Raw genomic sequence first — 26,877 nt, forward strand, 5'->3', positions numbered from 1 at the left:
ATTCCTGAAAGAGGTCCATAAAAGAAAAGAGTGGAGGCTATAAAGTATTCTGGGTAGAAGGGGATTGAAAAAGAGGTTTAAAGACTGATCTAGAGAGAATGGGGTTCTCATTGCCTCCACTGGAGCAGACTTGGGGTGAAGAAGCGCTGAGTGAGCCCAGGTAGAGGGCAAGGTGACAAGGTCGAGGCAGATGGAGGCCTGCAGGGGGTAATTACTCTGAACAGACTGAAAAGCAAGTTTGCTAAACTTAGAGCTTTCCCAAAAGGAAGGTAATGCCATGTGGGAAATAGAGATTTCACTTTGGTCACTGGGACACTGATTTAGAAGAGATTTGTAGCCTCGGGCGTGGTGTTGGTGGCCTTGGATTGGTTCAGGACAGAGCTGTGGCAGAAATGCTTGTCTTTCCAACTACAACCCTACTCACCTGATCTTGTTTTGTTCCGGCTCTTCTCCCTTCAATCTTTCTGAACTTGTCCTTGAACTTTCTCAGATCAAAGACAATCCCTGGTGGGCTGCCATTTCATGACAGGGTTTGAGTTTAACATCCTCTACTTCTCCCATCTCTTTCTAGGAGATGATCATCAGCTGCCTTAAGGTCAAATGTAAAGTAACTGTCACGGAAGGTGTTCCCTCGCCAGGGATGTTTGCACTTGCATTTCCTAGCTAAGAGACAGTAGGTGAAAAGTTTCTCTCTCCTGACCAAGTGAGGTTCTCAGAGTCCCTTAAATGACGCAACCCACTCTGCCCTGGAGTAAGAAAGACTGTTCTGTAGCTCAGTTGCTTAAAGCTACTGTGCCTCTCTGCTTACACTATGCCAAACAGAGCACCCACTCTCCCACTGAGGGCAGAGTTCCAACTCACCTACTGTTATCGTTTGGATCTTGACTGTCCCCCAAAGGCTCAGGTGTTGAAGGCTTGGTCCCCAATGTGGTGCTAAAGATTGGTGGAACCTTTAGAAGGTGGTCTAGTAGAAGGAGGCTAGGTCATTGTGGATGCTGCCTTTAAAAGGGGTATGGGGACCGTGGCCTCCCTTCCTCTCCATATTCTATCCTCCATGAGATGAGCAGTTTCTTCTTTCAAAGACTCCTGCCATGATATTCTGCGCCACCACACGCCCAAAGCAACACGACCAAGTGACCATGGACTAAAACCTCTGAAACTGTGAGCCAAAATAAAACTTCACCTTTTAAGTGGATAAACTCAGGTATTTTATCATAGTCAAGGAAAACTAACTAACATACCTACTCACCCAGCCTCACACTTTGCCAGGTTCTTACTCTGACTCTCCCCAAAATAACTTGGCAGCTTGTATTTCACTCTCCTTAAACTATCTGACCTCACTCTGAGATCTTCCTGGATAAGTCTTTTTTTTTTTTTGGTACTAGAAATTAAACCTAGGGGCACCCTACCACTGAGCTATATCCCCGACCCTTTCTAAAGAACTTAAAAAAAATAAATTGATATAGGTCTTTCTAAGCTTCCCAGGCTCGAACTTACCCTCCTCCTGCTTCAGGCTCTGGAGTAGTAGCTGGAATTGCAGACATGCCTCTCCATGCCCAGCTTTGACCAACTCTTCTACTTAACCTCTTTTGTTTCTCACAGCCCATGTTATTTGATAGAATTATATCAATTCTATTCAGACAGTTCTACAATTGTAGAAGTTTCGAGATTATCCTCTACTACTCTTCTATTCATAGCCCCAATAAAGTATCTGGCCATGATTCCTATAGTCTACTCCTAAAATCTCTGATTCATAAGCTATTCTATACTCTCTGCCATTGCCTGGATTGGACTTCTGTCATCTCAAATAGGAAGCACGAAGCTCATTTGAGAGTTTCTCATGCAAATGTCCATTGAGGGAAATGTAAATCCAGCCCATCTGCTGATTTGCCTTTTGTGTTTTCTGTTAGAATTGCTTTTTCCTTCTGCATGGGTGGAGTGCTGTCAAACAGCTGTTCTAGTGAGCAGAGAGTCCCATGGGCAACCAGGGCCACTGCCCATCATTCAAAGAAGAGAATCTTAACTGTTTCTCATTGTGCTCCACAATTTACCCACTGCAAGGGAAAACTAACACACAGAAGTGATTGTTCTGTCTCCTGTTGGGAGGGTCCTTATTATGTCAGAAAAGTTATTTTCTTTCCTGTGGTTTCTTAAGGGTTCTCTAATTGGATAGCCCCCTGCTGACCCCTGGTTATGGTAGTTTCTATATTGATATCTTTGTTCCACTACTTGCACACCGAAGCCAGAGACAAGTAATTCAAACCAATGGAGAGCATAAGATAATGGAGCTCTCATGAACTGTGTTTAAAAGGCAATGACCCTTGAAGTTCACTGGCATTCTCTTCCATTAAGAATTTTCCTCACCTGCATATAACCGATGGAGTATGTGATACAGCCCTGAATCTCCCCTAGACATGAACTGAATTGGACGTCAGGGCTTCACCCTGGACTGCTTTGGAATGCATTCATTTTCTACTCACACTTACATTGCAGCTCAAATCAACACAGGAATTAAATTTATTTATTTTTGTTCTGAGGAACGTATACATTATGAGAAAGGATAAAGTATATTATAACAAATTTATATTCCTACTCTCTGGAAATATTAACTTTTCAATTTTTTTTTCCTACTTGCTTGAAATATGTTTTTTAAAGGCAATGCAATGTTAGAGATAAAGGTAAAATCTTCTTTAGCCACCAGCCCTAGGTCTATGTCTATTCCCTTTCCACTCCCCAGAGGCCGTATCATCCTAAAGTAGTAGCTATCCATGCAGTGCGTCACTTCTTGTATTGGCTTGGATTTTATTCATTTCATTTCTGTCTTTTTGGTGATAACAAAAGTTTTAATCTGTATACTTACATTTTTTTTCTTCCAAAACGTAACAGTTTTTATTGTTGATATTCTTCTTCACAAGGCAATGTAACTAGCATACTGTGGGGAGTCTTCAAACGCTTTTATTTTCAACCTTTATTTTATTTATTTGTATGCGTTGCTAAGGATCGAACCCAGTTCTTCACCCATACTAGGCAAGTGCTCTACCACTGAGCTACAGCCCTCGTCCTTATCTTTTCTTAGTGCCTCATTATCACCTACATCTTCTGTAAGACTAATCAAATCCTACCAACATTTCTTCTTTTCCTTTTCCATCTTTTTTTCATTTTTATCTTTCACTTCCACTTTGTTATTTATTATAAGGTATTAAGTTTTTAATTAGGTTTTCTGTGCTTTTTTTTTGGGGGGGGGTGGTCTTTCTTGTGATCTTGGGGATGGAACCCAGGGCCTTGCTGCTGAGCTCCATCCATCCCCAATTTTAATGAACTTTTCCACCAGGTTTTCAACATTCTTTTCTCACCATTGCTCCTGGCATTCTTTTTTTTTTTAATGTGTGTTTCGAGGCTTTATTCAAATTGATTAGTTAAAATATTTTGTGTGTTTTGTTTATCTCACAGGTTCCGGAATATTTTCTCTTGGTCTAACTTCTAATTTGCTCATTTTTTAACTTCAACTGTTTTCAGTCCATGAATTAATGCACCTTTATTTTTCCTACATAGCCATGAGTACTTCTTGCTTTTCTATTTTAAGTCAACTATTTTTTTTTTCTTCTTTGAGATAATTTGACATTTTCTAAAATGTCCATATATTTGGCATAGGAAGCATTTATGTTCATTAGGAGCATAAGGTGGAGGGGTTTTAGTGTGTACTCAAACTACACTCTTGATTACTTCTTTGGACTTATAAGTGAATTTTTTTCCTTTCCTGAATTATTGCATCCAGCATTGTTGCAATGACCGTATTTTCCAAACGAAATACATGTTTCATGGTCTGACAAAAGGATTATTTTATAAATTGTTGATTTATTTAGATCAAAAGTCTTACAAAAGTGTACAAACAAATCACATTTAGCAATTTGTTGAAAATCATAAAATTAAATGAACCATAATAATCCCACTGAATCCAGAATGCAAAAGTCACTGGAAGCAGAGTACACAGTTGTGCACCAACTTCTGACAAGGGCTGGGAGATTCCTTCTCATTTCAGATGTAGGAAGTAGAGATGAATATGTGCTAATGGACATGTTTTATATGTTTTTTTTTAAATCTCAAAAGTAAAATATATTCTTCTGATTTGATCCTTTTGGATCAAAGTAGAATTTAGCAAAGTATTCCCATTATTTGAAATCCCTCTGTGGACTAATAGCAATTGTAATGGTGGGTTTTGTTCCTATGTGAGAACTGACCACAGTTATAAACATGCAAGCTGTATTCATTGTGAAATTTGCATTTTTTCGTTGTTTTAAAAAAAAGTTTACAGAACCTTTCTTCATCATTATCTCAAATCATTTTTATATTATTGCCCAGGCTAGAAGTCAGTATCATAAATAAAGTGGAAGGCAAGCTTTCATTGTAAATGGGGAAAGTATTTTCTTTGTTATTTTCAATACTCGTGTTTGAAAAGTTTGGGTTGTGAATCAAGGAATTATATTACACTTACGAGCACATATTACATATAAATCTTCCTAAGTCTTCTTGGTTATTAATTAATGTACTAATGATGCCAGGAAGTTTCTTAGCTGGAGCTTGTGATTTAAAAGTAGCTCTTATGGAGAGAGGAAGAAAAAAAAAAAAAGCCCCAAACCCTTGGCTAGATTCCCTTTATAGATCTAAAGACTTTAGTGCTTACCACTCAATGAAGGATTTGTTCTCATCCATGTTTTTGGAAAACTAATGAAATTGGTAATTTGTGGCTTATATCCGTGGATACTGAAGGAAATCACAATAATCACAATAAGATCTATGTGCCTGTTTATAAAGGACAAACTGCAGAAATTGCAAACAAATAAGCAAAGCAGTACATGTAATGCTTTCAGTGTTGCTAGGAGAACAAACTGTTCAAAATTATTTATGGCTTAGCGCTGTAACAAATGAAGCACCTGTGTTTTAAACCCAGGTCAAATAATATATTGGAGTTATAATTGACCTTCTCCACCACCAATCATGTGCATCTCAGGACAGGTCGTGGGAGGGCTTAGAACAGCTCACACTCCTGGATTCTCAGTAGTAATTACAGGGTTGCAGGTAAAACTCTCCAGATGTCTCCTCACAGAAAGGGATGTTGGAGGGGTGAGAGAGTGGGTGAAGATCTGCTTGGAGATTTGAAAAAAAGGAGAAGTTCCAGAAGCCGAAGGCTGATATCAATGTGGGTAATATCCAAATTTTGCTTATTGCATTCCATGGTAAAGAATAAGTGGGCAATAAAAAAATTTTTAAGGCATTAAAACTAGACCAAAATCAGAAAGAAAAAGACTATTGATATAGACAGTTGTCTAAATTATTTGTCTCTGGGGAATCTCCAAGGTTTCAAAGGTCCTGATGTGTACCTGCCACTTGCCACTTTTATCATGGTCCCCATCAGATCTTCTGAGTGTCCACAGTGAAGAGTTGCATAGTTACTGCCTTCTTTCCTGGGAATCTTAAGGGTAAGCATCCATGAATATGCCATTTGTAAGGAGATGTGTGTCTTTTCCTGTCCATAGGAGCACTCAGATAAGAAAGCTGAAGTACCCCAAAGAGAAATCACTTCAGAGGGGGTGCCAGGAGTCAGAGAAGAACTTAGATAGTGAAATCAAGTTGCAAAGACTCTACAGCTGGAGAAAAAGATGGCCGAATAGCTACAGGGCAAAAGATGACCTTGACAATGCTATTTGCAGTGTAGGAAAGCAGATTAAGTTTAAAGGAGTTTTGTGTGAAAAGTAGGCACACAGAACATTTGAATTTCTTGTAGAAGAGAGTTACAAGAGAGTCCTGGACCTATCCTGTGTGGCCTTAACAACAACATGCACATTGAAAGTTCCTGACATAAATTTTAGGGACTTTTCATCTAAATGGAATCACCTGCATTTTACACAAGCTTTCAACTTCTTTGATGTGTATTTCTAAATTTTCAGGACCAGTGGGTTGGTACAAACTGATGGCTTTGTGCTGCCAATCCCTGATTCAGCTGAAAACCCAAGGACAACATTTCCCCTTCCCCTTCACTAAGCTGTTGCCAGGGCGGCCCAAGAGGAAGCAGGCGTTAAAAAGAGCAGCCATAGTGTCACCCAATACCCTCCCACTCCAGTTCCTTTATGTCCTCATCTCCCACAGCATAATACCTTTCTTTATTAAACACGTGCCTAGAAAGTTTCCCCAAGAGTCATATCGATCATGTCCATGTTTTACAGTGCAAGGTGATAATGAAGGAGAGAGAACACGCAAGTCACCCATCTTAATGAGGACTGTGAAAAGCACTCCCCAGTCTTAAGGCTCATTTTTAAATGCATACTTTGGGAATAAGTGCGAAGAATTAGGAAATCAATGGGATTAACTGCCCTCTTATTCCTTATTTTTATAACACTTAAGAGTTGTGTTCTTTTTTTTTTTTTCTTGTCTCATTAAGAACTTGGCAGAGCACTTTGCCTCAGTGGTCTCACATTCCAGATAGCAGTAATACATTCTATTTCAATTTTTGGCTCATGGGTTTTAAGTGTTTCTTCAACAACATAAGAACGAGTGTCAAATCACCTCTAGTTGGGAAGGAAGAAAACTGACTCAAGGAGAAATTGGGCTAAAACCACCTTTGCTTTAAGGCTATAAAAACCCTTAGATCCTACCAATTCTAATTCTTGCACCAAATTGCATAGGCCCTGCTGAATTTTTATCAGTATTACTTTCTTTTGCATCTCCTTCCAGTAGCATCTTCCTGTAGCAGCCAGCCCACAACAAAGAAGCCTACCAGGAAAATGAAAAGTCCCTCTCCATCAAGAGCCAAGTCAGGAGAAGGGGGAGTGGGCACAAGGAAGCAGGACATGGACACTGAAGAAGTTCAAGGTGGTGGTTTTTGTCCATTCTGATGCTTGGTTTAGTGAACTTTGATTCCTTCTCTGACTAGGTTAACTATCTCTAAATACAGTGAAGTTATTCAGAAATTCTGCTACTTCAAAGACCTCAGGCAATATGGAGAGGAAAATCAGGAAGAAAAGAACAACTCACAAATCAAAGCCTTGCCGTTTTTCATTGAAATGCTACCAACTGGGTCTCACAGCAGCGGTAGGCTGAAACTGCAGTCTAAGAAGGAACGTACTTCTCTTCCATGTCTGGGTGAAGCTGCCTGGGAGTCCTCCAACATGAGCTCCTATTGTTCCTGTTGCTACCTGTGTATTCCAAGACAGCTGTATTAGTTTCTTATGGCTGCTGTAACAAAATACCACAGTGGTGGTTTAAAACAGTGCAGATTAATTGAACTTTCTAGCAGAAGTTCAAAATTCATTCTCTTGTCAGAAGTGCAAGATCAATTTCAGTTGGCTAAAATTAAGATGTTAGCAGGATTGAGCTCCTTGCAGGGGTTCTAGGGGAGAATCTGTACCTTGACATTTCCAGTTTCTGATCGCTGCTGGAATTACTTGGTTTGTGGGTATATGATTCCACTCTCTGCCTCTGTGGTCACTTTGCCTTCTCCCTCTTCTAACTTCTCCTTATAAAATTGTGATTGCCTTTAGGGCCCATCTGGATAATCCAGAATAACCTCTCCCTTTTATGATCCCCAATTTCATCCCCTCTGCAAAGTCTTTGCCACATAAGGTCCTGTTCAGAGGGCCCATGGATTGGGGTGTGGACTTCCTGAGGAGCTGGGATCAGCACCCATCACACTTACTGTTTCCTTGGTACTTAGATTTCAGGGAGGTGGACTTCTTCATCTCTCTGAAGAGTAGTTAATTCCAAAAAATGATGAACACAGTTTGACAGTTGTGGAGCCCAGGTCAGCCTGAGGGATGTGGTGTAACGATGATGATTTGGACTAGGATGTCTGAGACTCAGATTTGATGAACAAAGTGGTTAATTATAATCAGTTGAAATCTCATCCAGTCTCCTGGAAATCAAGCAGTATGTCTGGAACTTTGTCTGTGGAGCTAAGACCCATGCCTGAGAAAAGATGCACAGCCTGTCATGGGAAAGGTAGGGGAGAGGGAAATGAGAAGACGAACATGGGACATGGCGATGGCAAGAGATGGCATTTGGGTTGGGCTAGGGAGGAAGAACATTTTTAGGAAACCATCCATGACCATCCTAGCACCTAGGGATTCTTCTCCCCAAGACTGGTTTAGAGGACCCCTCTCATATTATTCGGTATCTATTTACCTTTGCTGTCCTCTGTCATCAGCTTTCTCATGTTAACTGTCACACTCTGTTTACCTGTGTGATCTCCCTAACTAGGCTGAGGACAAAGTTTTGTCCACTCACATATCCCAGCATGTAACACAATAGATGCTCAATAAACATGTTTGGGGTTGAATGAATGAGAAAGAAGGAAATTCTGGGTAGATGGCCAGCCAAAGCCAATGCTCAGAGGCAGGGAGATTTTGCCCTAGTCAATATCATGCTAATCATATGAGAAAAATGGGACAGTGACTAACTTGGTTTGTGGGACAGTTTAGTAGAAAGGAAGTGAGGAAATGACTCCTCTGTTCTCACCATGGCTGGCAGTATTCCTGTGGCTGTTTTTGGCAGGTGTGAAGAGGTGGCAGGCCACTCTTGGCAGTGTGAACCCCACTGATGTGGGAGGTAGTGTGAAGGTGGGGGGCACATGAGTCTTGCAGATCTAGTCCCTGTTCTGCCACTTGTGCACAAAGAAGCCACCTGTGTGACTCTGGAGCATTGCTTAGACTCTCCAAGTCATGGTTTTCTTATCTATAAAATAGAGATACAGGGCTGGGGATATAGCTCAGTAGGTAGGGTGCTTGCCTCACGTGCACAAAGCCATGGGTTCAATCCCCAGCACCATAATAAATAAACAAACAAACAAACAAACAAATAAATAAATAAAATGAGAGTGATATATACTGTTTAAAAAAATAGAGATACAGGGATGGGGTTGTGGCTCAGTGGTGGAGGCACTGGGTTCGATTCTCAGCACCACATATGAATGGATTAATTAATAAAGGTCCATCAACAATTTAGAAAAACATATTAAAAAATAGAGATACATCCAGAAGTTCTGATCTGCCACTAAATAAAAAGGGCAACGAAAAGAGCATAACACAGTGCCTAGAATGTAGGTCAGGTTATGATAGTGTAATTACAGATGGTACCTGATTTTAGTGGTTCAACTTACAATTTTTCAATTTTATGATAGTGTGAATAGGCATTCAGCAGAAACAGCATTCCAAATTTTGAATTAGGATCTTTTCCTGGGCGAGTGAAGTGCAGCACAACACCCTCTCGAGAGTTGGCAATTGGAGTGAGCCATAGTCATGTGATCAAGAGGGGAGACAACCTGTGTGCTTCATTGCTAAGCTAGGAGGTTCGCTGGATTAGGGTTATGCAATGCATTTTCTATATCATATTTTCAACTTAGAACTTGCAACCCCATCCTAAATCTAGGAGCATCTGTATATTTATTGTTAGGCTCCTCACTGGAGGGAACCATGCTGTGTGCCTGGCTGTGCCTTGGTCAGCTGTACTGACTGGTGCTGACATCTAAGCCAGCATGCGTCATTCCTAGGTCCCGGAGCAACTTTAAAGAGAAGCATAGAGATTCTGGAGGGCAGGGCTGACGTCTTTTAGGCCTTCTGTGCAAGTATTAGCACCAGTAGGCCTATTTCTAAGGAATGGGTTTTGGCTCTGGGCTTGAAGTCTTGCTTTAGATTGTAAAACTTTTGTCCTGTAGCCTTGGGACCCTGGGGGAAAATGTGCTGGCAGCTCTGGAGCATCTCACTCTGACAGGGGCAATGAGGGGCAAATGAGGCAAGCTCTGGTGCCAGATGTGATTTAAGAGCCAGTCTGTGTCTTTGGACCTATCCCTCAAAGAGCTCAGACCAGGGACCAGAGCCAATGGGACTTTTTCCAGTGTTAATTGGAATCCATTACAAACAACAGAAACTGTTGTTTCTCCTGGGGTCTGTCTTACATGCTGAAGTATAGAACATGAATAAAAATTTGGAGAAATGATAGCTGGTTTCAGGGTCTTTGCCCTCATGGAGAGCATTGCAGGAAAGGTTTCCTCCTCATCAAGACAGCTAAAGGTCATAAGGAGAAGTGCATTTCAAATTACTTGATGGACTGGGTAAAACCCATTTACTAGTTGAAAAAATATATTATTTTTAAAGATGAGGTCCTCACCAGAGTTCTAATTAAAAATCAATGTGATGTATAATTAAATTCTAGTGATCACATATGCACCAACCCGTCTCTTTAGCTTTTAGCCAGAGGCAGAGGAGGAATGCTGTTATTGATCAACGCAGGAGCCCTTCAATGTTGTCAATATGAGATGTCTCGTCTGGGGCTACATGGCAGCTCAAAGCCTGGCAGTGTCCAGAGCCTGAAGGACACTCTGTTGACCCCAGAAAAGGGGACCATGCTCCCTAATCACTTAAGTGCTCGGCCTGATGGGCCAGGACCTGTCCCACAGTCTCCTCCTTGTCTCCAAGAAGTCAGCCCTGAGGAGGAGGGTTTAGAAAGGGAGAGGACACCAATCAGTGTGTTCCAGCTTCAAGTTGTCATTTTAACCTCCCTTTCCCCATTGGATCATGGGTAGGTCCTCTCTAATTATTTTCGGTCAGATCTGTCAAGTACAAAATTAAGTCTGCTGAGTCAGAATGACTCAGGGTCACAATGATGAAAGACAGACAGGAAGGCAGCTGGAGTGAAGGGGAGCACAGTTCAGTCCTAGCAACCATCCCAACACTGGTAAGTGGAGAACTACGAATTATTGGTATTTTCCTGTTTCTTTAAAAAGAAAAACACTGAATTTTGTGGGCGCTTGTGGCAACCTCCCAAGGCTCACACATGTCAAGTGTATAATCCTTTTCTGCAGACTTAACACATACTTGATTTTCATCTCCCCATTTGGTTGTATGCAGAATTTAGAGAATATATTTTCTATTTTAGACCCCCCTTCTTTTTCCATCAGATGTTTATTATACAAATATAAATACATCTTTGTCTTAATGAATTTAATATTTGTAGAGAAGGGAGAAGACAATGCGAAAGGGCAATTCATGGCTTGGAACACATATACCTGCACAGCTGCCCTGACCCAGGGCAGAGCTCACCTCCCCTCCCACCTTCCTCCAAGATAAATAAAACCCCATGAGTCATCTTTGATTTCTCTTTTTCTCCTCTTTCATATGTAGTCTACCAATAAATCTTTTCCACTCTATTTTTTTTATAAATGCCCCAAATCTGACCCTTTTTGATCACCTCCCAACTAGCAGCTTGGTTTAAGTCATGATTATCAACCCCCTGGACTTTTGCAACTGCCTGAGCCAGCTTGTGTCATCCTAAGAGCTGACTGTTCAATTTCCAGAGATTTTGCAAGTCAATTGTTCAGTAAAGTCATGATTAAAAGTTACATAATGCAAATTCATCATTAATTATATTAAAAACCAAGGATACAAATATTGAAAAGTCATCAGTTCCTAGTTTTACTCTATTTCGTTATTCTCTCTACTCTTGAGGTTACTGACATGCAGGTGTGTGATAGAAAGATGACATAATGGTGGGCTGAGAACCATCTCTTCCTAACTCTGCTTTCAGTCTTATTGGCACCTGCAATCAGCTATGGTGGAAGCATTAACACCATGGATATTGGGGAACATCTAAAAATCAGTGGAGTCAGTATTTAGGAACATTTACTGTGGATGCTTCTTCCCTTTGAATGAATCAAAGTCCTCAAGCTATCCTACAACTTATCAACACATATCTTCTCTAATCTGGTAAATACCGTGGTAGCTTGGGATCTTATGCATCTTCCAAAGGGCTCATCTGTTAAAGTCTTAGTCCCTAGCTAGGCATTGCTGGGAGATAGTAGAACCTTTAAGAGGTGGGGCCTCCTGAGAGGTCTTCTGGGGATTGAAGGTATGCACTTGAAGAGAATAGTGGAACTTGGATCCTTCTTCTTTTCTTTTCTTTCTCAGCTGTCTTGAGGTGAGTAGCTTGCTCTACCACCTGCTCTGGACTGTGAAATGCTACCTTGCCACAGACCCAAAAGCAATGGATCCGCTTGACCATGGACTAAAACCTCCAAAACTGTGAGCCAAAGTAAACCTTTTCTCTTCTTAAGGTTGTTACTAAGGTCTTTTGTTATAGTAACAGAAAGCTAACACAAATACCATATGTAAAAGCCCAGTTAAAGGCTCATCTCCATGACAATGTTTCCCTTCTATTTATCTCCTTTTCAGACCCTTTTGATTCCATAGACTGCTCCATTGTTTCAACACTACTTGTTGCTGTATTTCTTTGAGTGTATTTTAAGTATAGGATAGTCAGTACACAGTGGGTGCTAAATAAGGACATATCAATAATTCCAGACTAAGGACTTGGCCCAGGAGAGGACAATATTTCAAATAATAGTGAAATGAGTATTAAAGGACGTCATTGTCATACTCATCAGTATCATCATCTGACAAAGCTAACATTTTCACTTTGTCATTTATGTCACTCATTCACGTAGCACTCCATGTGATAAACAATATTATTTCCAATGGAAGTTAGTAGGAGGCAGAGCTGAAGCTTTTTCTTTTGGTGGGGGGAGGCAGGGGGAGGTCGGTACCAGGGATTGAATCCAGGGATGCTTAACTCACTGAGCCACTTACCCAGCCCCTTTTTTTTTGTATTTTATTTAGAGACAGGGTCTCGCAGAGTTCCTTAGGGCATTGCTAAGTTGCTGAGGCTGGTTTTGTAGACATGATCCTCCTGCCTGAACTTCCTGAGCTCCTGGGATTATCGGTGTGTGCCATCATGGTTGATTCAGAACTGAAACTTAAACCTGCACTTTTTCATGAAGAAGAATTCAGTTGACTTTATAGAAGGAAAATGAATGATGGATGGGATTTTCTTGGCAACTCTACATGATTTTGGAGTATGCTCTGGTGGAATCATGCAGGTGCTCAAATGAGACAACCTGGTTTTCTAGGTAAAGAGATTAAAACAGGTATTATGACTTTTCCAGAGTCATAATATAAGACTTCTTATGCTTCAGACATTTGGAAGTAGGAGAGAAAGTGCTATCCTGCTGGACTGGATTATTGGAAGTGATTTGTCTTGGTTTCTCAATGTGGAGAGGATATGGGGGAGGTGGGAGTGGGGTCACCCTTCTTGCCATGGGTGGTTATGACAAAAGGTGACATGAACCATCCCACAACAGCTTGATCAGAAAGCTTGTGGGTACCCTAGGTGGCTGTCTTCTAGGCCTGCCTATGCATCTGCTGAGTCAGTTATGAGATTTGGTCAAGAGATTGGAGTCAACCCAGAACCACCTCTTGATCTTACATTTTGCATCTCTTCCGACACACTTAGATCATGTATTGGGACAGCAGCAAAAAGACTGTTGAGATGGACTTGAGTGGCAATCTTGGCTTTGGCCTTCAGGAGTTGTTGCCCCGAGGCCAATTATTTGTCTCTCAGCCTCAGTTTCTTCATTTGTACAATGGGTCTAATGTAAGGATTAGATGAGATAAAATATGTAAAGTTCCTAAGAAAGTATCAGGCACCTGGTCAGCATTCATAAATCTAAGTTTTTCTTCCAGAAGCACAGGTCAGGGCCCCTCCGCAGGGATTTGGCTGGCCCTACCTGATGTCATTCTTCCCACCAGTTTCAAACTGGGCTGCTCGCCTGTGGCCAGGGAGTGTATTCCAAAGCATTCTTGTTTGCCAGCTCAGCCCTCAGGGCTGCTGTGGAGCTGCAATCCTTTCATGGGGTTCATGTGTGTGACAGGGTGTGCCTAGCTCTTAAAGTGCTTTGATGAAAATGCCTTTGTGCTAAAAGCTCTATAAATATAAGGAGCAGGCGTGGTGTTTCCAGAGTGCTCCCAATGTTAGCCATCATCAAAGGCTCAGGTCAGAGAGAAGTTGGAAATGGAGGTGGTTTGCCAACTCCGTGATTCTCCAAAGCAGAGAAGCCTTTTCTTTTCCAACTTTCATTTCTTGACTCATTCTGCTTGATTGTACAAGGCCCATCTTGCCTTTCTAGTGTCCAGAGCTACAAAAAAATTGATTTCAAGGATTCTTTAAAAGAATTACCAATAGCTTACTCTCCTTACCGTCTTCCACACCACCCTAGCTACCCACCATTCCGCACCACCCAACACCTCCCCCTGGTGGCCAGTGTGGAAAGAGATCCCTTGACCCTTACACTAATACTGTCTCCTTCCTTTGTCCCTCAGGAGGAATGTACTCCTGTCATTCATTCAGCAATTTATTTTTTATTTGTTTACTGTTATCCACATGGACTTATGATGGATTCTGGAGATACCAATGAAAGCGATATGGTTCCTGCCCTCACAGAGAAATAGCTCCATGAGGAGACACCAAGGATTGTAATCATACCCTGACTATGCCATAGCAGGAGTATATACAGGGGGCTACAGAAACAACAGGAAAGCATGTTAATCTTGAAGCTAATAAACCTAATGCTTCAGGGTCTGCTCATTTGCACTGATCCCTTCTGATTTCCTAATATGTGTTTATAATTTTTTATATCAAATTTACACAAGTAAGCTCTTTTAAAGAATTCAGTTAAGATATCTCTTTTCTTCCACTCTCACCTTTTCTGTCATGTTCTTCCTTGTGTAGGTAATATGGAAGCAGCAAGAGGTGTTTTTGAAATTGGCTAAGGGATGGTCAAGTTGGGGGTAGATTTTCTTTGAGCTTAGTGAGATATTTTTAACGTGGGTCATAGTTAAGTTATTGCTGGAGTTCCAGAAATACTCTTCATCACACCCTGGTTTAACTCAAGAGTGCTGTGACATAAAGCTTCACAAGCAGAGGTTTTATCACAAGTTAGACATGTCTTCTACCTCCTGGTACCTGAACTATGTTGAGTAATGGAGGAGAAAAGTGATTTAAATGTATGGAGCCAGAAGCTAGTCTGTGGAATGTTCTTCAAATGATTAGACATGTCATTTTGTAAGCAGCGGATTATCTTACAGAGAAAGAAGGGAGAGGCTTGCCCAGATTTGACGTTGATGTTAAAATTGTATGCGATATTACCAATACTGGCTTGTAAAGCTGAGAGAAATGTTTGTAACCTATAACCTGAAGCAAGTTACCATAAATTATGCTAGAGGAAAAAGGATGAATCTTTCTATTCTCCATAGAGAAAAACAGAAGGTATAAAATTGTCCTACCAAGAAGTGATCAGAGTATGCGGCTAACCAGTAAAGACAAGTCTTATAAAGAGGTCCCTAAGCAATCTGTGTTTTGGTAGATTTTGTAATATCTGTTATGAATATTTTCCCCCTCATTCTTAATGAATGTTCACTGTCGGGCCTAATTTTTCCATAATTTTGCATTCTTTTCTGAAAAGAGGGGCCTCCCATACCGTATGGACTTAAGACCCTGTAAAACCTGGAGTAAGACCTAGAAAGAGAGCCTATGTTTGCCTGGAGGCCATCAGCGGGGACTTCATAGAGAGCCAGGGATGAGCTAAGAGATGGAAGGAAACTATTTGCCCAGTGGGATCTGATAAGGGAGCTTTCCAGGCAAAGAGCAAAGGTGAGAAGATGTGGGAGATTTCCACACAGCAAAGTGGGACATTGTGACTGAGGCATAGGGGGCCTGAGAGGCTCCTAAGTTTCTGTCGCCTGAGAAGTGAAGAATGAGGACCTCTGCAGAGCTGAGGCAGGTGACCGGCAAATGCAGATTTGGGAGTGTTCTAACTTCTTCTCTTTGTCATTTTCAGCTTTTGGTTAATTCACATCCCCTTTACTCTTCTACCCACTTCTGGTTAATTCCGCAAACTATTCCCCTTGTCTGCCTTCCTTATTACCTTGAACACAACAAAGCAATGCTTATAGATTCCCCCCCCCACATACTCATTTGTGAAATCAGAATGACTACAGTCTCCAAACAAAATAAAACAATATCAATGAGCACCTAGTATGTGGTAGGTGCTAAGTAATTAGTTGATAATTAAAACAGTAAAGACTGCTTTTTTTTTTAAAGATTCTGCGGGCTGGGAGGAATTCAGCTCAACAAGCAGCCAGACATATGTTTTAAATAAGTGTCAGAAGAGAAGCCATATACCACAATTTGCTTTTCCACTCATCCCTTGGTAGACATTTGAGTTATTTCCATCTTTTGGCTATTTTTGAATAGTGCTTCTATAAACAGTCACTTGCATGTATTCGAGTGGCAGTTTTTACTTCTCTTGGGTACATACCTTCGAGTGGAATCTCTGTCACTTGTCTTGTCATTCTATCTCATTGGAATCTTATCATTTATTCCCCTTGCTTCCTTATATTTCCATATCTACTACCTTCTTCTCCCTGGTCTTCAAGGATATTGAAAGATCCAATGGGAAATAAATGTTCAAATGCCTTGAAAGAAAGTTCCTAAGAAAGAAAGTTCCTTTGAGTACCCCAATGCCAAACTATTGTGGAAAATTCTTTATCATGCTAGAGCATATGCTTATCATGTCAGAGACCCTGGATTTAATCCCTAACACCCAAACTGACTAACTAAATAAGTAAAATGTTAAACGTGTGATAGGAACTGAGGAAAAGGAAAAACCTCAACAAATCCTGCTGTAGGGAACCATTTCTCATCAGCCTAATTTTCTAATCCCTCACTACCATGGTTGGCCATTTTGAATTCCATGTTGGATGGTCATTGTCCTAAACACAAAAGCTTCACACAGATGGAGACCAACTTCTCTCCCTTTTCCTAAGTTGGCTTATTGTTTGATTGAATGAGCTTCTAAGTGTAGATCTCTTGCTTTTGCATGCTACTTCATCAGATGGAGGAAGCTGAAGTCAAAGGGAAACAGAGGCGATAGAATCAGCTGAATTGGGGTTTGTAGACAATATTCCTGGACAAACAATCAAAGGCATTCTGTACACTGCCAAATTTGAAAATATCTTTTTAAAAAGGTTCAACTTTCTTTCTCAGTTTCCTAGACTTTAGAAGACCAAGATTCTAAATTTATTGCTGGTTTTATCTTATGGTCACATACCAAAGTGGCATCCTTCCTATTGATGTTTCTTACTTTGTGCCTAAGTCGAAGGGATATGTTGAAATATAAATTGACTGAGGAACATATTTTTGTTCCTAAAATGTATGTTTCCTTCACTTCCCTTTGAACTTGTAAGTTGTTTCTTGAGGAGTGTTTGGTAAAGAGAGTCTCACAAGAATGTCCTGACTTTAGCAACTTGAAGAAATTTCTTCAGCAGAAACCCCATATGTTTCTTGCCAGATACTTTTTCAAGACCCTAAGTAGAATGAGCAAAATGTTTTGAAGTTTTTCTAAAACAGTTAAATGATGTTATTCTAAAGGGAAAGATGGCTGGGGTGTAGAATCAGATATCACAAAGATACAGGGAAGGATGGGGACAGTGGTGCACAGCTGTAATCCCAGTGGATTGAGAGGCTGAGACAGGAGTATTGTGAGTTCAAAGCCAGCCTCTGCAATTTAGGGAGGCACTGTGCAACTCAGAAATATATATATATATATATATATATATATATATATATATACACACACATACATACACAAATGGCTGAGGATGTGACTCAGTGCTTAAGCCCCTGGGTTCAGTTTCTAGTAAGCAAAAAAAAAAAAAAAAAAAAAAAAAAGATACAGGGAAGATCAGTGGAATATGAGGAGATGGAGAGGGAGGGAGGTAGAGAGGGTCAAGAAAGGGAAAGAAATGCAGAATGGATTTAACATGATCATGCTATGTGCATATATAAACATACCACAGGGAATTCCAACTTATGCATCTATAGAAAGCTAAAAAATAAATAAATGAGCCAAAGTAAAATCAGTGAAGTAGAGGAAGGAGAATAGGGAGAGAGAGAAGAGGAGGAGGCAGGGGGAAAAGGAGTGGGGAATGGGATCTGAAATGGAGTAAATCAAAATCCATGCACATATGATTTTGTTAAAAGGAACCCATCTTCTATGTATCACTTTAATGTGCTAATAAAAAGACATCATTCTCTTGGTTTGGTAAAGCTGTACCACTTCATGCTACTACAACATTGTCAGCATTCTCATTTAATCCCAAGGATACTTGCTTCTCATGAGTTAATTTCATATATGTATGTTTTATTTTATATGTTATAATTACTTTTCTTTATTTGGATGAAGTATTCATATTGTGATGTCCTTAAGAAGTATGCTGGATGCCTGGGGTGCTTATTTGATTGAATAAGAGAAGAATGTTCCTTCATTCAGATGTGCTTATGTTTAGTGTCATTGCTAAGACAGGTCTGTTCTGAGCGTGTCTGCATGTGTTCATTGGTGCTTCCTACTGTGGGATTGCTGTGCTTTGTCTCAGCCCATCTGTGTGAGCTATCACGTTGGGACAGTCTTCCTTCATCTTATGATTCTTTCCAAACAAGTATCCTCCACCTATACCTACACGAAGACACTGTGCTTCATTTATTCTGTCTTGCTGTATTTCCATTATCTCTTTGTGTTCTGCTCTAACATGGATTTTCTCAACTAATGTCTCCAGGTTAAATGGCATGAAGGTCCTACTGCCTGTGTTCATTTTCAGGAATTGACAATGGCTGTGTGACGAATACACTGCTCTCACAAGGTCAATAGTCTCTGGATCTTCAAGGGTCATCTGGTCTACCAATTGAGGCATGGAGTTTTCAAAAACATGTGTTTGCTTTGGTACTTCAGGAAGAGGACATGGATTGAGCAATTTGAGTGTGTTGATGTTAGAGTTGCAGTGGCCAAAGAACTTTCCTACAGAAGGGTGGAAAAAATTCTGCATTTTCTTGTCAGTTAATTCAAGCAAGTTTTTTTTTCTTTAAATTTAAAGCAAGGAAGGCCAAACAGTTTATAATCTAGGAGAATGAGGTCCTCAGGAGTTATGCATATTAGCAACATGGCAGCCCTGTGTGTGTGTCTTTGCCCAGGAAGAATTTGCTAGTATATATTTCACTGGAAAGTATTTGCACCTCCTTCATAACATCCATTGTGCAAATGCACCCATCCTCAAGAATTTCTTCATTTAACAAATATTTATCGACTGTCCACTCTGTGGGGCGCCATGTGCATACCCTGGGCATACAGGAATCTATACTCAGACCCCCGTGTCCTTAAAAAGTTGCTAAAGGGAAAAATGTTGCTGAGGGACTATTTGCATATAAGCACTAAGCTCCAAAGTTTGCAAATTTAATAATGATACCCCCATATTAATAGTAAACGACTTTCCAGCCCCGAGGGCTTCATGCCCCCATTGAAGCTAAGTAAATGGTCTGACCACAAAATATTGGATTAGCAGAAATTCATTTATGATTTACATGGGTTAGAGCTAAGAAGTGAGTACCACTGGAATGTCTTTAACTAGTCTAACTCAGAAAACTTCTGAGCCTTTCCATTGGGATAAGAAGTGAATTTTATTTAAGCTTCTTTTCAGACTTTGAAAATGCAGACCAACAGAATCCAGGGTCTACCTGCCTGCCTTTGTCTCCATTCCTGCCCTGAACCTTTTCCCCATGTTGTGCTGGGGATCAAATCCAGGGCCTTGCACACAATAGGCAAGACATTCTCCCACTGGACTACATCCCCAGCCCTTGAACCTTTTTTAGGGAGTGAAGTAAAAAAAAACCTGGAAATAAAAAGGGCCAAATGCATGGGCCAGGGTGTTTCTGTCCCTTATGTAGTTTTGTTCTGAAGACTAGTCAAATATAGAAAGAATCACCTTGACCTTGAGATCGAACATCATCAAGAGAAAGCTTACAAAGAAAGAGACCAAATCTTGCTCTGTCCAGTTGATGTCTGTGTTTCTCTCTGGGGTGAAATAAAACTTTTTCTAGCAGTTGTGAATTTTTACCTATTGCTTTTCCTCTGTGTCTATAAAGAGTGTAAGAAGCAAAATGTGCATAAGTTACCTATATGTCCAGTTATTTTTAAGAAAACTTTGAGGCAATAAATGTGAAGCGGTGACATATATACCTCCCTTGAATAGTTCATTAATCATGTCAAAATTTATAAGCCATAATGTTTCTCCTGTTTGAGAGGAAAAAGCCTGAAAACAATATTTGTACAAGTTAAATTTTTATGGACCTTCGCATCTTGAGGAATGACCGCTGAAAGAGCAAAGCAGTGTACTTGGAGTGTTGTGAGATGATAAATCTTTGCAGTCAGGGCCCAGTTTTCATGGCCTCTTCCCAGTTTGCTCTCATTTGTGAGCCTTTGTCCCCAAGCAGTTAAGAGCTTAGTAAGTAAATGGGTTTTCAAGCGAGTGATCCTACTTCTGATGTTTCTTTACTTTTTCCTTTCCATAAAACCAAACTGACATTATGATTAATGGCACAAATAGAAATTAGATTTTTGACCTCTTCTTCCATGGAGGTGAAAGTAGAAGCAGAGGGAGAGACTTAGAAAAATGGATTTTACCTCAACAGAGGGATCTCCTGTCTAACCATCGGAGGTGCCCTCTGGCCTGGCCACTGTGGAGGGTACTGAACACTCTTGTCAATGGAGCTGTGAAAGTAGAAGATGGCATTATTCCGTGGAGGATGTCAGAGAGAAGCTACCAACATTGGAAGAAAAATGGTAAGAAATCATCTCTGGGGTCCTTCTGGACCCTGAATCTTTTATAGTGCTGGGTACCCCAGTAGTACTGTGGAGAGTAGTTTTCACTTCAAATCTGTGTCTGCTTCATCCTCAAGAGAAGCACAGCACACAATGTGAGGGAAAGGAGCTGCCTGCTGTGGTGGGCATTTGCTCTGAATGATTTTATTTCAGCTTAGGTCCTGGGCTGTGGGTACAATCAATGCCTTGCTGGTGGGTACCCACAGCCCAGATGCTTGAAGTAATCCATTTATAAAGAGAAAAGGTTTATTTTGGCTCAACAGTTTTGGAGATTTCAGTCCTTTATGCATGGGACCTAATGGTTTGGGCCTGTGCAGGATGCCATGATGGGAGTGTGTGGTGGAGAGAGCTAATTACCATGGTTTCATAATCCCCTTTGAGCACATTCCCCCAGAGTAATGAAGCCTCCCACTAGGCCCCGCCTCTCAGGGTTTCTGACAACCTCCCAATAGCACCAAGCTGGGGACCAAAACTTTACCAGGTAGGTCTTTGGAGGAACATTTAAGATCCACACTGAAACACTGCACATTGAGGACTCAGGTTTGCCTGTCCAATTTCCACACCCATTCCAGTTTAGACATTTGGATATTTTGGACCATCCATTTGGTTAAATGTGTGGTTAATCAGGTAAAATGTTCGAGCAGATTTTTGTCTAGAGACTAATTTGTGGGCTTTGTGGAGAAGTGTCCTAAGTGTTAGAGTCCAGGTGGGATTCATGGAGTGGTAGGGAGGGGATCTTGGATGGGGAGAAAAGCAGGAATGCTCTCTTTTTTTTTTTGGAGGGGATAGAAAAGATGTTGGTGCTTCAGAAATGCAGTTAAACTCATACTCCAGGCTCTGAGTAGCAACATGGAAACACCTTCTTAGTCCTTCCAACATTGCTGGTCAGCTTCCCTGAGGAAGCCTGGACCACGAGGACTCAATATATTCCGGATCCTACTACCAAACATTGATGTTGAGCTCTTGTTTCAACAGCACGGAAACAAATGGTGTGAGTCATAGTCTGAATGCCTGAGGATGTGGCTTTCTAAGGAGGTTTATGTAGGAGACAGATGAGAACTTTCTAGAAGGCTGCTCCAAGGTCAGAGGTCACTGGTGCTTGTCCTCCTTGGGTTGAGGAGCAGGAGACAGAGAATGTCAGCTCTCCTGTAGGCAGGGGAAGCACTCTGTCATCTCCACTTGGTCTCTACAGGACCCTTAATCAACACCCGAGAGTACGTTCTCTATAACCAAATCCATGGTCCCCCTTAGTCTCTAAAGGGACCCTTCAGTGACTGCCATATACAAAGCCATATTTTGATCTTCTAGTAAGTGATACATTTCATCTACCCATTGGCACAAATTTCATGAGGAAATCTCTATCTGCGATATAAAGAATTCCTACTTAATAAGAGAGCACTGAAAGAAAATGAACCTTCTGTGATCTTCTTTCACTGAAGATGGAAATACGTAATAAGCAGTCTTTATTTTAGACCCCAAAATATTCAACATTTGCCTTTTTGGTCTTATCATTTAAACAATGTTTACATTTCTGTATGTTTTCACATTTTCTACATAACACTACTTATTAGTGCATTTCATTTTCCAAACCATTAAATATTTTTCTGTAACAATACTTTAAATGGCTTTCTTATATCTCATTCTGTGCATGTTACCAAACCCAATTAATGAGTTAATTTCCTGTTATCATACATTCATGCTGTCTCCAATGCTGCAATGACATATAGTCTTTTCTAGCAATATCACAGGATATACACCTATCCCCCAAACATAGGCTTAACACATTTCCTCAAAAAAATCTATAAAGCATGTAATAATTTTTTAAATTTTTATATCAATTTAGTAGATGATAGTTATCTAAATATTGCTTAAATTACACTTTTTTTTAGGTGCTAAAGATTGAACCCAGAGCTTTGCACATGATAAGTATGTGATCTATATCCCTAGCCCCAAATTGCACCTTTTTGGTGACTTATAGGGTTGACCATATTTTTAATTTTTTAATTGATCATTTATTGATTTTTACCTGTTTTTCCTGGGGGGAGAGAAATGTATTTTTCCCCCAATTACTCATAAGAGGTTTTAAGTCCATATTGTTACAAAGACATCTAGCATTTTGTCACTGGACCTCAAATTGTATTTATAGTATTTTTCTTCTTTTTTTAATATACAGAAAATGTAAATCTTAATGTTGTCAGAACTGCTTAAACATCCTGGAAAAAATTTTAAAAACTGTGTAAGCTATTAACTTTGTTTTTAAAAAAACCTGCAATTCAATGTGGGAATTAGAGATAAACATGTACAGTTGCAAAATAAGTGATGGAATATTTAAAATCACAGCTTTTTGCAAAGAAATTGGGTTGCCAATAGGAGATGGGCTCTCCTAGAGTTTAGAGAATCCTCTTAACACTGCTGGTCCTCATTCTCCACCCTTTTGATTGATGACCATGGAGTTAAGCATCAGCGCAGACAGGAATAAAAAGCCTCTCTGGGTGGTGCATGATTAATGGCATGCAAGTGTGACAATGCACTTGGGTTACCCCTCCTGACATCCCTGAGTTATTTCCTTTTTCTGGTCATCTGACTGCATATTTTTGCCAGCACTTCTGATGATATCAGTGATATAAATTGTGTTTTTCTCTGCTTTGTGAAAATCCAGAAATGCATCTAGAAAAGAATTTAGGGCAAGTAAAAATGAGCATTAGCTCCAGTGATTTTCTTTTAGCAGCTTTGAAGTTCTATCTTGTTGAACTTAAGAATGAAACTTCCACTTGTCTTTGTGACTCTCTTAGTACCTTTCAGGGTACCCAGCACATTTGTCAGATTTTACAAGACCTTTTTAAAGATTCAAAGTCAATGAGATCTTGCCACGTGGAAATTTGAATGTTTGTGTTCCTCCCAAATCCAACTTGAAACTTAGACTCCAAGGCAATAGGATTGAAAGGAAAGGCTTTTAGGAACTGATTAGGTCATGAAGACTCTGCTTTCATGAATGGGATCCAGGAGGCATGTTTGGCCATTTGTCTCTTCTGCCCTTTTTTCACATGAGAACACAGCAAGAAGGCACCAACTTGGAAGCAGAAAGCAGGCATTGAATCTCTTGGAAACTTCGTCGTGGACTTCCCAACCTTCAGAACTGTGAGCAGTACATTTCTATGGTTTATAAATTTGTAAGATATTTCATTATAGAAGCTGAAACTTAGATGAAACTTGGAAGAAAGGGACAGGGAGAAATGACCATAGTTAAAATGACCATAGAAAGAATCAGGAACAGAAACTTCAACTTGGACAGCTGCTTGAGTTGACTCCGGCCTGGTATGTGGGATGGGAAGGGAAACCCTCTGGATAGTTCTGCAAAGCAGTAGGATACATGCAGGCAGCCAGAGTTTTTCTAGGTTTGGTGGACTTCAGCCAGTGGGGTGCTGCTCAATGTTAACAACTGGGTGTCTGGGGCAACGTAGTCCTGGCTTAAAGTGTTTGCTGATTTCTGTGGCATAAATTTTGCTGTGGGTGCCAGCAAGCTACCACAGGGAGGAGAGTCACTGCAGTGGAGTTGGGAAGAGATGGTGCCCTGTGCTCTCCTGAGATGATGGGAGCTCACTTCATTTCTATTTAATTCCCTTGTTTATTCATTCATTCATGGCAGGACAACTACTTGTTGAGGTAGGATCCAGAGAGGGCACAATCCAGCATCTGAGCATAAAGCAGAGGTCTAGTCAGGACTTCAGCTTAACAAGCTGGAATCAGGGCTCAGCCTAGAGGCAATGGCACCTGATGTTAAGATGCTAAGCTAAAGCAAATTTCAGTCATGGGCAGTGAGGATAGAGGAGGGCTGACTCGGAGAGGAGGAGTGGTGCTCAGTGCTGAACTCGGGCCAGTTTCAAAAGATACATCATGACCCAGTGATTGACACCTTCAGAGCCATGGCTGTCCTTTCTCTTTTGCTCAGTTCTGGCTCAGACATGGTCAAGGGGGAAATTGGTTGAAGCAGAACATCAGAGACTCTGGAACCAGGAGGTAGGCAGGATAAAGACTTTAATTAACACCCAGAGAGTGGATCCAGTGTCTTAATTTACCTACATATGGTGGAATTTAATGTCGCTATTATTTGGTTATTATGGAGAGTTATATTACATAATTTATTCAACCAACAAGTACTTGTAGGTAAACAAGAGAGACATGATTTTGCTATCATGAAACCAGGAGAAGGCAAAAAAGTTTCAGACTGAGACAAAGGGTAGGAATGGCTGAATTGTGACAATAGGGACAGGAAATGTGTCACTTTATATAGGGTAGTCATGGTCTTTCTGAGAAGACATTTGAACTGAGGCTGAAAAGATGAGAAGGAATTCACTTTTCAAAAAATTGGGGGCAAAAGCACAAGGTAAAGCAAATGCCAAGGTCCTAGGGCAGGAAGAAGGAAGAAAGAAATGTAGCATGTTTGAGAAAAAGGTAGGAGGAGGGAGAGCTGAAGATAGTGGTAGGGAGCCAGCAAGGTACAGGCTGAAGCCAGGGGAAATAGGGGAGCCTTTGGTCTTATGACCTTGAAGGTCACAATGAGGAGTCTGGATTTTGATCTCAGTGATACAGGAAGTTTCCTTGTTACTCTTGGTGGAGTTCATGAATCGGGAAAATGGCCTTTGGCCTCTGATTTACTAAATCAGAACAAGATTCCCTGATCATGCCTTCTGTAGTCTTTTGGGGCTATCCTAGTCTGAGTGGCTCAGACAACAGAAATTTATGTTTTTTACAATTCTGGAGACTGGAAGTCTAAGATCAAGGTGCCAGCATTACAGCAGAAGGCCACCCTTTGTCCTCATATTGCAGAGAGAGAGAGAGAGAGAGAGAGAGAGAGAGAGAGAGAGAGAGACTGCAGTTCTATAAGGTTGGGGTTACGGCCTTCCCCTTATGACTCCATTTAATTTTGCCTACCAAAGACCCTATCTACAGATATAGTGGCATTGGGTGTTAGCATTTTAACATATGATTTTGGGGACGGAGCCAATTCAGTCTGTAGCATGTACATTGCTTCTGAGCAGTGCTTCTGAGCTGCCATGATTTAATATGAGTAATTTTCAAACTTCAGCATACATAGAAATCATCTGGAAGGAGTGATGAAATTCAGGTTCTTGGGCCCCCAGAGATTCTTATTCAGTTACTCTGAATTTATTAAATTAATTTTGCCCCCAGATTTCATCTCTTATAAACTCCCAGGTGATGTTGCTCCGACTGGTCTGTAGGCCATACTTTGAGTTGCAGTGAATTATACAATGTATTTGGGAGATCAGTTTTCAAAAAATGAAAATATAAGATAATGTAAACTTAATTTTTTAAAAAAAAAAAAGAGTCCAGAAGTTTTCAAGGCCTTTCATACTTAGAGGATACTTAAATCATCACTCATTAAAATCTCATCTACTTTTCTTCAGTAACCTAAAAGTGCTTTGCAAGCATATTGTTAGCCTTCAGATCTACTCTGGGGAAATAGTGAATAAAAAATTAAATATGGAGAATAGAAAACTTGAGATCCAGATAAAGCAGTACTAGTCACTGGCAGAGCCGGAAGCGGGAAGAGGGGTTTGTTAAACATAAGTCTGTTGATGCAACGTAAGGAGATGTCAGAGAGAGTGAGAGATGCTTTGTGCAACTTTGAATTAGACATTGAACTTTGCACATTCATTAATGCATAGACATGAAGTTTCCCTTTTAATATTAAGAGTCTGCAAAAACCAACAGTGTCTTGGGTTAAGGTTTCTGTAACCATGATAAGGAAATAAAATAAAGATGCTTATATATTACTAGTGGTTCCTCCTGGGAATTTGCAGCAACTAACCATCCTGTTATTCAAATGCTGAAAGTTGTGAATTTTAGCAACAATGTAATAATGAATTACAAAAGCTGTATTGTTTCAATTATAGCACCATTTTACCTAATTATTTCTGGTATAAACCCCAGTGGAAACAATGCATATTTTGTTATGAAACTCCAGCCAGAAACTTTGGACCTCAGACAAGAGGGAAACTTTGGCAAAGACTCCGTTATAAAACTGTGGTGTGTAAATTCCCATGTACATAAAATGAAGAATTAATATAAAATGCCACTCCAAGAGCACACTACTTAATACTTGTGCATTTTCTATTAGAACTAAACTTGCTTTGAGGATAACTGATTTTTTTCCCCCTATGATTCAAAAATGTTATTTTTTAGTTGTCAGATGCAACTCATTTCAAAGTGTGTCATTTAAAAATTCACCTAAAAAACTTTTAGAAGAAAGGTTAATGTATTTGCAGTTA

Source organism: Urocitellus parryii, chromosome 9 (assembly GCF_045843805.1).
Source record: "Urocitellus parryii isolate mUroPar1 chromosome 9, mUroPar1.hap1, whole genome shotgun sequence".
Lineage (NCBI taxonomy): Eukaryota > Metazoa > Chordata > Mammalia > Rodentia > Sciuridae > Urocitellus > Urocitellus parryii.